This window comes from Amborella trichopoda, chromosome 2 (assembly GCF_054954075.1).
Source record: "Amborella trichopoda isolate Santa Cruz 75 chromosome 2, AtrichopodaSantaCruz75HAP2 v2.0, whole genome shotgun sequence".
In the NCBI taxonomy this organism is placed as follows: Eukaryota; Viridiplantae; Streptophyta; class Magnoliopsida; order Amborellales; family Amborellaceae; genus Amborella; species Amborella trichopoda.
The window spans coordinates 34,060,373-34,071,792 of record NC_142337.1 but is presented as its reverse complement, the minus strand read 5'-3'; the positions used below and the strand labels follow the sequence as shown (position 1 = coordinate 34,071,792).

Below are 11,420 nucleotides of genomic sequence, written 5' to 3'. Positions count from 1 at the left end.
GTAATTGTCAAATAAATGAGTCATCCCACAAGACGTCTATAAGAACCAAGGTCGTCTAAAACAACTCCATCATCCACCTTTAACCAAAAATTTGCTCCATTGGGAATCAGACAGGCTTGGATCCAAGAAAACAAGTTTCTTTCAAAATGTCCAAGATATATTTTTGTTGGCTAAAGAATATGCCCTTTGCTGAGTGGGTAACCTTGATACCAAGAAAATATTTGAGCTGATCCAAATCCTTGATGTGAAATTTCATATCTAGGTAGGCTTTCAAACAATTAATTGAGAGTGTATCATTGCCAGTAACAATGACATCATCCACCTAAACAAATATTGTGGTAAACTGGTGACTATTGGAGTGTGTAAACAAAGAATAATCAACAATGGATTGCTTGAAACCAACTGACCATATAAAGATTTGCGAAGCCGACAAACGAGGTTTTCCCCCTTTTGGGTATAACCAGGTGGAGGAGTCATGTAGACTTTCTCATGTAAGTCTACATGCAAGAAAGCGTTGTTGACATCCAATTGGTGTAAAGGCCAATTTCTCGCAGAGGCAATGACAAGTAAACATCGCATGGTAACTAGCTTGGCAACGGGTGCAAAAGTCTCATGATAATCGAGCTCTGTGGTTTGGGTATACTCCTTTGGCAACCAAACGAGCCTTGTAGCTTTCTATAGATATAACCCATTTGAAGTCAATGGGGTGCCTTCCAGGTGGTAAGGGTTGTAGGGTTTTGTTGTTGTTCACTTCAAGAGCCTGAAGTTTTGCAGCCATAGCATCTCTTCAATGAGGATGTTGGATGGCCTGTTTAAAACTAAAAGGTTCATTATGAGAGAAGATAGTAATAAAAAAAGCTTGATGAGGAACAAAATAAACAACATCGAAAAGGTAGGGGCAATAAGGTAGGGTTTACCTGGGGCAGCAAGCCATGAAGAAGACTGTTTGGAAGTGTGAGATGAGAAACTAGGTATGCTGTCCAGGGCTGAACTATAGACATAATCATTAAGATATATTGGTTTGTGAGAGGTCCGATGGGAGCGTCGTATGGAAGGAGGCAAGCTATTGGGGGATGATGGTGAGGGGGTAGGTAAGGGAACACCATTATTGGTTGGTTGTTGGTCATTAGAGGAGCATCGTATGGAAGGCCTCTGTTGGGAGCGTTGTATGTAAGCCAGCGAGCTATTGGGGGACAAAGGTGGTGATATTTAGGCTTGCATCGAATGAGCATTTCATATGGAGTTTTTCCAGAAAGGACACAAGTAGGCATTCAGTTTATTATGTACTTGTTAGAACACATTACCCACAAAAAGTAATCGGTGAATTAGCTTGCAAACGCAAAGCACATGCTACCTCCAAAAGGTGGCAGTGCTTGCATTTTGCAACATCATTTTGCTATGGGGTGTGCACATAAGTTCGTTGGTGTAATATGCCTTGCTCATTAAAAAGAGTTTGCATGGAATTAGATAAGAATTCAATGTTATTATCTATTCTAACTTGTTTGACATGACAATGGAATTGAGTTCTTACCATGGCAAGAAAATTCCTCATAAAAGGATATATTTCAAATTTGAATTTCATTAAGTATATCTAAGTACATCTAGAGAAGTCATCCAAAATGGTAAGAAAATAATGACCACCTAAATGAGAAGGGGTTGGATAACATCCTCAAATGTCGCAGTGAATAAGTTTAAAAGGAGAAGAGCATTTATTCAAACTAGAAGTAAATGAGAAACGTGTATGTTTAGCCCAAATGCATACATCACAATGTGTAACAAAACATGGAAATATATCTAAATGAGATGAAGGTAAACTAGCCAAACTATGTTGGGATGAATGTCAGAGTCTTCGATGCCAAAGTTCAAAGTTTGAACTACAATGAGCAGGAAGAGCAACTTGTTTATTTGTCGGTGGCTGAACATAGTGATACAACCCATCTCTCATCTCACCCAATCCAATCAGCTTCTTCGTTTTTAGGTCCTGAAAGACACAAAATGTTGGGAAAAAAATGACAGCACAGTTCAATACATCAGTTAACTTACTGATGGAAAGAAGATTAAAATTGAAAAATGGAACACAAAAAATACCATCTAACGTAATAGTGGAAGAAAGAATGGACTTTTCAGTATGAGTAACATGCATACTGGTACTATTTGGAAGACATACAGGTTTAGCATTTGAATTTTCAATAGTATGAGAAAGCAAGCATAAGTTAGGTGTAAAGTGGTTGGAAGCACCTGAATCAATGACCCAAGAGGTAAGTGGAGAGTGGACTGAAGAGTTACAATGCTATATACCTGCAAAGTTTGCTGCAGAGGGTTGTCCATCAGTGTTCAAGAGTGAAAAAAGTTGTTGATATTGACTACTGGTGAGCTGTAGAAGTGGAGTTACAATCCCACTTGAAGAAGAAGAAGCAAAATCAACAGAAGATGTTGTAAAAACAACTGCTTTGGAGGCTCCTACACGTGAAGCAACGACCATTCGAGATTTTGGATGCCATGCTGGGTATCCATGCAATTCAAAACATTTACTGCGGTCATGACTTATTCCACCACAGTGAGCACAGGTAGATTTTTGTTTTCCATGACCAAATGTTCGTAGGTTTTGAGGTGGACAAGCATGCCAAGCTACTAGAGCAGCCGCTTCTCATGCAGAAGCATTAGTAACTTGGAGGTTTCTTTACCTTTCTTCTTGTTCGACCAAAAAATAAACCTTATTGATATTTGGCATGGGTTCCATAGTAAGAATTTGGGTCTTTAGAGTTCTAAAAATCTCATTAACCCCATGAGAAACTAATATACATGTTCCCATTGTAGATGGGCCTGCACTTCTTTGCTTGCTCCACATGAAAAAGATGGCATCTTTGTATAACAAGCCAACTCGTCCCACAATAGTAAGCACATATTGATAATTGTTCTTGCCGAAATGTGGCTATAGATCTTTTCAATTCATAGATTCTTGGACGATTTCTTTGAGAGAACCTATCTTCAAGGTCAAACCACATGTCATGGACATAATTAGCGCAATTCACACTATTGCCAATGTCGGTGGAAACACTGTTGAGCAACCATGAAATCATCATGTTGCTACAACATTCCCAAGCCATAACTGTGGAAGGTGGAAAGGAGAATCTGGTGTAAAAACGAAAACAATCCCCGAAACAAGAAAAAAGAAACAAACACACAAGAAAGAGACAACCAACCACAACGTAAAGATATACGTGGTTTGGCAATGTGCCTACGTCTACGGGGAGATGAGAGCTTCTTTACTGGCAATGGGGAATAGGGTTACAATGACTCCACATTGGCAAATCTATTTCCTTAGAATACAAGATATCAATATTTAACATCTGATTTTTCTAAACTTCCATCAACGAAACATAACTTATTCTTGGCTGCAAATACCACTTTAATGGCACGCTTCCAAGTGAGATAGTTATCACCAGTAAGTCGTTGAGAGACTAAGACCATACTTAGATTATCTGAAGGATGCAGGTAGTATGGTGATGAGTAATCGATGGTAAAGCTTCCTCCAATACTGTCAATTGTCAAACTATTGTTCTTTGTACAGGTGAAGTCGTTGCCTTGTTGATTATTACTGGGGCTATCGGAAGCATGTTCGCTATTGTTGAGATGCACATAAACTGGTACAACAGTTTGTTGGCCGACATTTGGTTGCAATGAAAAGCTTTTGCATATGCTTCAAACTGTACACAGTCGTTTGCACAAGGAAATACGTGGGGTCACGCGCTACATCCAAGATGGGTTGTTTGCACAAATATGTGGGGTTCTTGCAAAAGGCTTTGCAAACTTCAAAGTGCTAGAAATTGAGTTTTAAAGACTCAATATCATTGTTCGCAAAATTGTTCGATCACCCGGTTAGATGGGAACCGGCCAGTAGCTGGTTCAAGTTTTGGGCAGTTAGGATGATCAACCTATATTTAAAAAAAGAAAAAAATTCAAAAAAATATATATAAATTTTCAAAAATAAGAAATTTAATTTATAATATATTTTTAAATATTCTTTACATTATGGTAAAGGTTAAAAATTGTTTTGATCATTAATACTCACTTTTATATTTTCCCATCTTTTTTAGAAAATTTTAAAAATAGCCCTAAGAAAAATATAAATGGGTTAAAATTCATTTTTTCATTAATTTTCAACTTCATTTGAATGTGTTTTGTTTTAATCATTTTTTATATGCTTTTTTTATTTTAGTAGATTTTTTTTGTATTTCTTTAACACTTTGTTTACTTCTTGGGACTTGTCCTGTTAGAGCGGTTGAATCGGCCGGTTTACCGGTTAGGCTGGTTAAACCGCTTCCAGGGCCATGTTCGGTTAACCGTTCCGGTTCGATGTTACGAACACTGCTCAATATAGCTTTTGCAAACTGCTGTAACATGGTCATGAGACTTGGAAGCATAAATGCTTTTGCAAACGAAGACTTGGAATTGCTGTGCAAACTGTTTTTTTTCCTAGAAGGAGAAACTGTGTTGAAAAGAGTAAAAAGCTGTGGAAATGGTATGAGCCCGACTCTCTCATTAACCTCGCTCTGATATCATGTTAAAATGTGAAAGTCATATCTTTATTATGGATAAAATGTCCGACTTATAGATATACAAGATAAAAGATACATACAAATAACTCTCAAATCCATGATTGAATGGATGAGATAACAACAAATAGTTATAACAATAACAAGATCCCATTTTGAATGGGTCTTCTAATTTTGAATTTGAATTTGAAATCGTCCCATTTTGAATAGGTGTTCTAACTTTGAATTTGAAATCGAAATCAAATCGCCAATATTCATATTGAATTCATGTGCTATTTTATGGGATGGATATTTTATGTAATATCTATTGAGCGTCCGTTGGGAGTTTTACAAGTAAATCATTGAGTTCTATGATAAAGAAGCAAAGAAAAGAAAGAAATGTTTTACAGGAAATTTGTAATAAATCAAGGAGAATGATGTCTAAAAATTACTAAAGGTGAAGCCAGCTCGGTACTTGCCGAGGCATAATCGTTGTAATATATATGAAAATAGGAATATGCATATCATATATAAAATGCAATATAATAGAAAATTTTAAATATAGGGAATTTTTTATTTATTTGAAGTTTAACTCTTATGAAAATTAGATTGTGAAGTTGTAAATACCTTCTATGCATGATGGGGGCAAGTTAGTGGAAGTTGTTGCGATGGTGAGCAGCCACTGAAATTGATGAATTCTACATAAACTAAGTAGCATAAATTAACATGTACGTAGAAATAGAAAGAGCTTCAGAAGAGTAGGGTTTTTTTTTTGGGTAGTATGCTTCCCTTACAGCTTAAAATTTATATATTTCTCTTTATCCAACTATCCATTCTGAATGGAGGGGTAATATTGCCCAAATCACAATGTCACATCTTTATACTATTTTATTTTTAATGTTTTTTCTATAAAACCAAATTTTGTACGTCTAATCCTCTATTAAACTCGCACTAGCGAAAAAATATAAAAAATATATTTCTAATAAAATAAAATGACCAAAATACCTATGAAAATTTCAAGGGGTATTTTGGTTATTATATTTTATCAAAAACTTGTTTTTAATATTTTTTATAAGTGCGCCCCAATGAGAAGATGGCCCCTACCAAATTTCATATTTATATAATTTATATAAAAAAACTAAAAATAAAATACTTTGAAGCATCAGATCTAAAATCAAACAGTGAGGGGCTCTTGATCAAAATTGGACGGTTGGATGGTAGGAGAACCATAGATCTTCTATGCTGTATGGGAGATATAGAAACTTTTCCCTTTTTTTTTGAGCTTTGATTTGGTAGAAACTATACTTTCGATCGATATGCTTAAAGATCGTACTACAACTAGTTATAGAATAATATACAAAGCAAATATTAGAATACACATAATAGGCATTAACCCCAGCTATTGGAATGACAATGCACATGCATCCACACAAAAAAAAGGATAGTTCAGATAGATTATGTTTTAGAGAGAGAAAACAAGGAACGAGAGAGAAGAAAGGAAAAAAGTAATTGATTTTAAAAAAACTATCTACTTACCCTCTATTTTTAACTTCTCTATATCTTTGGACTCAACCCTCTATTTTTAACTTCTCCATATCTTTGGACCGAAAGATGAAAAATATTATTTTGGAAGCAAAAGATTTCTATTTTTTCTATCTTGCAACCCCTAAAACCCCTTTTGAGATGAATTTTTGACTTCAATAAAAATTAAAATGACATCCTCTCTCTCTCTCAAATTGCGGACATCCTCTCTCTCTCTCAAATTGCGGTCTCTAATAGCGCCGTCTCTCCCTCTCTCAAAAAGCACTTTCTCTCTCTCTCTCTCTCTCTCTCTCTCTCCCAATAGAGTAGAGATCCCTAAGATTACCATTTTGCTGGCGGAGAACAGCGGACGCCATAATCGAAGCAGCCAAACCTTTCTTCATGGCTCTGGCAAGTTGGGTCTTTTCTGGGTCAAAAAAAGTTACGATTTTGCTTGTAGGATCTCTTTTTTCAGGGCTAAAACCGTTCAAGACTTCTATGTCAAACTGATGAGGCACTCTCCATGGCTTTGGAAGATGGGTTTTTTGTGGGTCACAACGGTCACAATTTTTCTTCTTGGGTCTCTCTTATCAGTGTTGGACTTGTTTGACTATGTATCAAAGAGGCTGCAAAAACCAGATTTCTATATTTTGGAAAGTTGGGTTTTTTGCTTGACAGAAAATATTAGTAGTTTGCTTGTTTGGTCTTAATCCTTCAGGGCTTAATAAAAGAATTTTGTGGCTGAAACAGTAGACGCCATTGTTGAATCAGCCAAAGCTTTCTTTTGGTTCTCAAATTTCAGGGTTTGGTGGATAGACTTGGTTAAATGTAACTCAACATTTTGGTTAGCGAAAGAGAGAAAGCGGTGGCAGAGGGTGAGAGAGGGGCAACAGAGTTGTGGGCCGACTGCTGGTGGCAGAAATGAGGGATTGGTTGCAAGGAAGAGGAAGAACAGGGAGTTGGGCACAGGATGAAGGAAGAGAGATGGACGAGGATGGGAAAAAGGGAGCAGCAGCACGGGGGCCGGGCCGCAGCAGGGGATGGATTGGTTGCAAGTGGTGATCATGGCTTGGTTGAGAAGAGGGGTAAAACACAGATGGTGGCTGCAGAGGTGGAACAAATAGGTGGAAATGAGGGCCGGGCCGCAGCTGGTTGAGACGGATGGCGGAGAGAAAGAAAGTGCAGTGGGTGCCCGTTGGTTTTTCTTTGCTGAGCCAGTGTTCTTTTTTTATTTCAATTTAGAAATTTTTCGGGTAGAAGATGGTCGGATTTGTCACCGGATTTTTCTCCTCTCTTGTCTCTATCCTCTCTTTCCTCACGCCTCTCAATCAGCTGCCGCTTCCCTCAACCGTCGCAACCGCCGCATACAACAAGCCCACCACAACTGCCTTCTTCCCATGACCTCCCATCTGCTCTCTCCTCAGCCGCTGCACGTAGCAAACCCTCTCTCAACCTCTGACACTGCTCTCTCTTCCTCCTCCGCCTTCCTCTTTCCACCATCTCTCCATCTCATGCCTCTCTCTCACTCTCACGTTCTTCACCTACTCTCTCTCTCTAATAAAACCAATGGGCACCCCACTGTTGAGAGAGGATACCATTTTTTTTTTTATTGGGGTCAAACATTCTTCGCAAAAAGGGATTTAAGGGGTTGCTGGAAAAACAGAGATCCTTTGCTTTCAAGTAATATTCGCTTTCAAATAATATTTTTCGTCGGATCCCAAAAGACATTGAAGTTAAAAATAGGGGTAAAGAGATATTTTCACTTGATTTTTTATAATAGGTATATGGGTGAGTGGTAAATAATAGGTATATGGGTGAGTGGTAGAGGAAATCTTTGCTATGTACACTTATCCGCCCCTGTTTTGCCAAAATTTATTTTGGGGTGACAGGGTCTCAATACTGAAGTTGGACATCTCACCTTGCGCAAATGAGTTTAGGTATGAAGCTTTGACACCTATAATGAAATTTTGCTGAAATGTATGGACGGATGATGCATGGTACATGAACAGTAAAATTTCAACAGATATGACGGAAATTTTGGTGTGTTCAGCTCATGAGGCGGTGTAGCTTGCAAAAGGCAATCTTATGGTGTATTTTATAGTGCATATTATGTTTTTAGAACCTCAGGGGAAACACTCATAACAAAGGTTTCATAAAATTCTTTTATTAATTTTCTTCAAATTCTTTTTTGAAGTAAATATAGAATTATATCAACTGTAAATTTACAATATATGGAATCATCGAGATTTTATCTTCTTAACAAAGCTCGTTTTGAATGTAGTTGGCGTTTTTAATAGTAATTTTTTTTTTTTTAAATTATAGTTTTCAAAGTCACTATAAAGCTTATTTTAAAGAGGAAAGCTAAAATTTTATTATGGACAAGCTTTTTATGGTTTCCCTACAACATAAAACTTATATATTTCCCCTTATCCAACCCTCCATTATGAATGGAGGGCTAAGATTGGCCCAATCACAATATCACGCTTGTACACTATTTTATTTTTAATATTTTTTTATATAAACTATCTTGACACCAATTTTAGTACATCCAATCCTCTATTAAACTTTCACTAGTGTAAAATATAAAAAATTTATTTTCAATAAAATAAAATGACTAAAATACCCTTAAAGGCTTTAAAGGGTATTTTGGTAATTATATTTTATCAAAAAATTATTTTCAATATTTTTTATAGGTGTGCCCGGCTTGTACCAAATTTTATATCATACAATTTGTATAAAAAAATAATAAAAAATAAAATACTTTGAGACGTCTGATCTAAGATCAAACCGTGAGTGGCTCTCTTAATCAAAATTGGACAGATGGATGGTAGGGGAAGCATAGATCTTCTATGTTGTAGGGAAAGTATAGAAACCTTTCCTTTTTATTATTTATATGCAGTTTTTATTTAATAGATCATATTCACAATATGTAGCCTGGTGGGTGATGACCATAAACTTTCCCTAAAGTTATCCCATGCATGAGGATACCCATAAAGTTTTGTCACGTTCTGACAAGTTTTAAACCGATTAGGATGAAACTCAGTTTTTAAATCCAGTTCATATCATGCTGAAAATGGACCATATAACTACAACCCTATTTTATGGGTCTCAAAAGAGTATCAGACCACTGCCATTGGATCCAGAATGTCGAAAAACCTCCAAATATCAAATTTCTGCTGAATAGGACCTGGGACCATTCTGGGATGCATAAGGAGAGAGCCAGTAGAAACTTGTCCCGCTGGTGCCAAAAAACGTAGCCTCGACTGTGGGAACACTATAGCAATAAACCTGATATTGGGTGACCTTTGAAGAAGTATTAGAATGGCCTCAAATTGTATGAGAGGTTAGCTTGGGATGCCCTAAGGACACCCGTAAAGTTTCATCATGTTCTTACAAGTTTTTAAGCCGATCGAGATGAAACTCGATTTTTAAATCCAGTTCCTATCATGCTAAAAATAAATATATAACTACAACTCTATTTTCTGGGTTTCAAAAGTGTATCAGGCCACCACAATTGGATCTGAAATGTCAAAAAACCCCAAGATACCAAATTTTGGCTCAATCGGACCCTCCAGGACCATTTTGGGCCTAACTTACAAAAAACTTGTCGGTTTTACACTATTGCGCTGCCGCATCAGTGAACCAATTTCCATTTATGAAAGCTTTATTTTTTCATTTCGGGATGAATTTCAAATTCTCTTAATTTGCTCATTTTGGGTCCAACTACGCTCAAATTCGGACATGAGCTAGATCTCGACGATACGCTCGTTTTGACATATGGCACGCGCATCATGGTGTGGCCTGAAAAGAGAGAATTATTAGAGAGAATATGAGTTCCAAACTTGAAAATTTAGATTTTAAAAAGAGGAACATCTCATTCTTTGAGAGGCTATAGCTCGAGATCCTAGTGTCGGATCGTCGCAAGTATGGCTCTGTTGCAACCGTGCTTCGAAGAGCTTCAGTTTGATATGGTTTTTGTTCATGATCGGAGGCTGGATGATACCGAATTTTGAGGTTGAAGAAGGCAGTGATTGAAGGTCGGATGATACCGAGTTTGGAGGTTGAAGAAGGCACACTTTTTCGATCGCCAGAATCCCATTTTTTGGCCACCTCCAAATAACTCACTCAAATGGAGACCAAAATGGACGATTTATCACAAAATGATCGTGATAGTATCCTCTTTAATTTGTGATCAAAATGAAGTCATGGAACATCATGAATCGTGTCGAATCGGTGGTCGAAGAATCACAAGTTTATGGACTTGACTAGATTTTGGGTTCTTCCGTAAAACTCTGTTTCTAGACGATCAATGCCTATCAAAACGTGCGTAATAATCCAAGCATTGATTCTACAACATTTAATCGCTCGAATTGCCACCTGAAACATCCGAAAAAGCTCTCGAGGCCTAGCAATGGCAAAAGATCCCTCATGGAGGGATGGTTTTATTATTTCATAAAAAGTGCTTAGGGGTATTTTGGTTATTAATTCTAAAACATGATGAATATTTTGATTCACTAAATGTATAATTTCCAACAATTCTAAAGGTTTTTGAGTATCTACCTATATTTTGGGGTTACTCTATATGAGTAAAGTGAATTCATTTATAAATAAGTTTCGGAATTAATGAAAAGAGCTTGAGAATTCAAAAAGCTTAGGCTTCTCCTTTTGCTTTGATCCCAAACCCAAAATTCAAGGACAGAGGAGAGAGAAACAATTCCTAGAAAGAGAAACTACCCTTAAGAACCTCTCACTCTATAGAACCTCAAAATTCCAACTTCTTAGAACTCCATACATTCTAGCTCCAATACACCCTAGGATTCCTAACTCCCAATCCTACACCATACATCCTACACCATATACCCTACTCCATACACCTTATCTTTCCTACGCCCTACCCTACTCCATACATCATAGCATACTCCATATACCTTATTCCATACACCCAACTTCATATACCCTAGCTTGCATACACCTTACCTTCCCTACACCTTAGCTATCTCAACCTACCTAAGTCCATGCACCTAGAGCCTAAACTCTAGCATCAACTCATAAGGACCAATACCTCTTTCTAAAGATGCACGCAAAAGGGACCCTTGAATGTGCACCTAGGCTTGAGCCCATTCTAGGTCCACTCTCTCTCCTCTCTCCTTTCTCTTTTCTCTTCTCTCTCTTTCTCTCTCTTCTCTTTCTCTTACTATCTTTCTCTCTCTTCTCCTTCTCTTACTGTCTCTCTCTCTCTCTTCTCCTTCTCTTACTGTCTCTCTCTCTCTTCAATCGAACCCAAGGTGGGTTCGAGCTCCCCCTCTCTCTTTACTCTCACCTTCTCCCTCTCTTTGCTCTCTTACTCTTTCTCTCTCTCTTTGT

General features: G+C 37.3%; 1 long non-coding RNA gene across 1 annotated transcript; it reads right to left on the bottom strand.

The window, feature by feature from the left end:
* Positions 1–227: 227 nt before the first annotated feature.
* On the bottom strand, positions 228–7,675 carry LOC110007053 (uncharacterized). The gene is made up of 3 exons (XR_002280566.2): positions 6,403–7,675; positions 918–1,981; positions 228–808 (listed from the first exon to the last, which is right to left on the bottom strand). It is a non-coding gene; the product is annotated as an uncharacterized LOC110007053 (long non-coding RNA).
* Between the last annotated feature and the right edge of the window lie 3,745 nt (positions 7,676–11,420).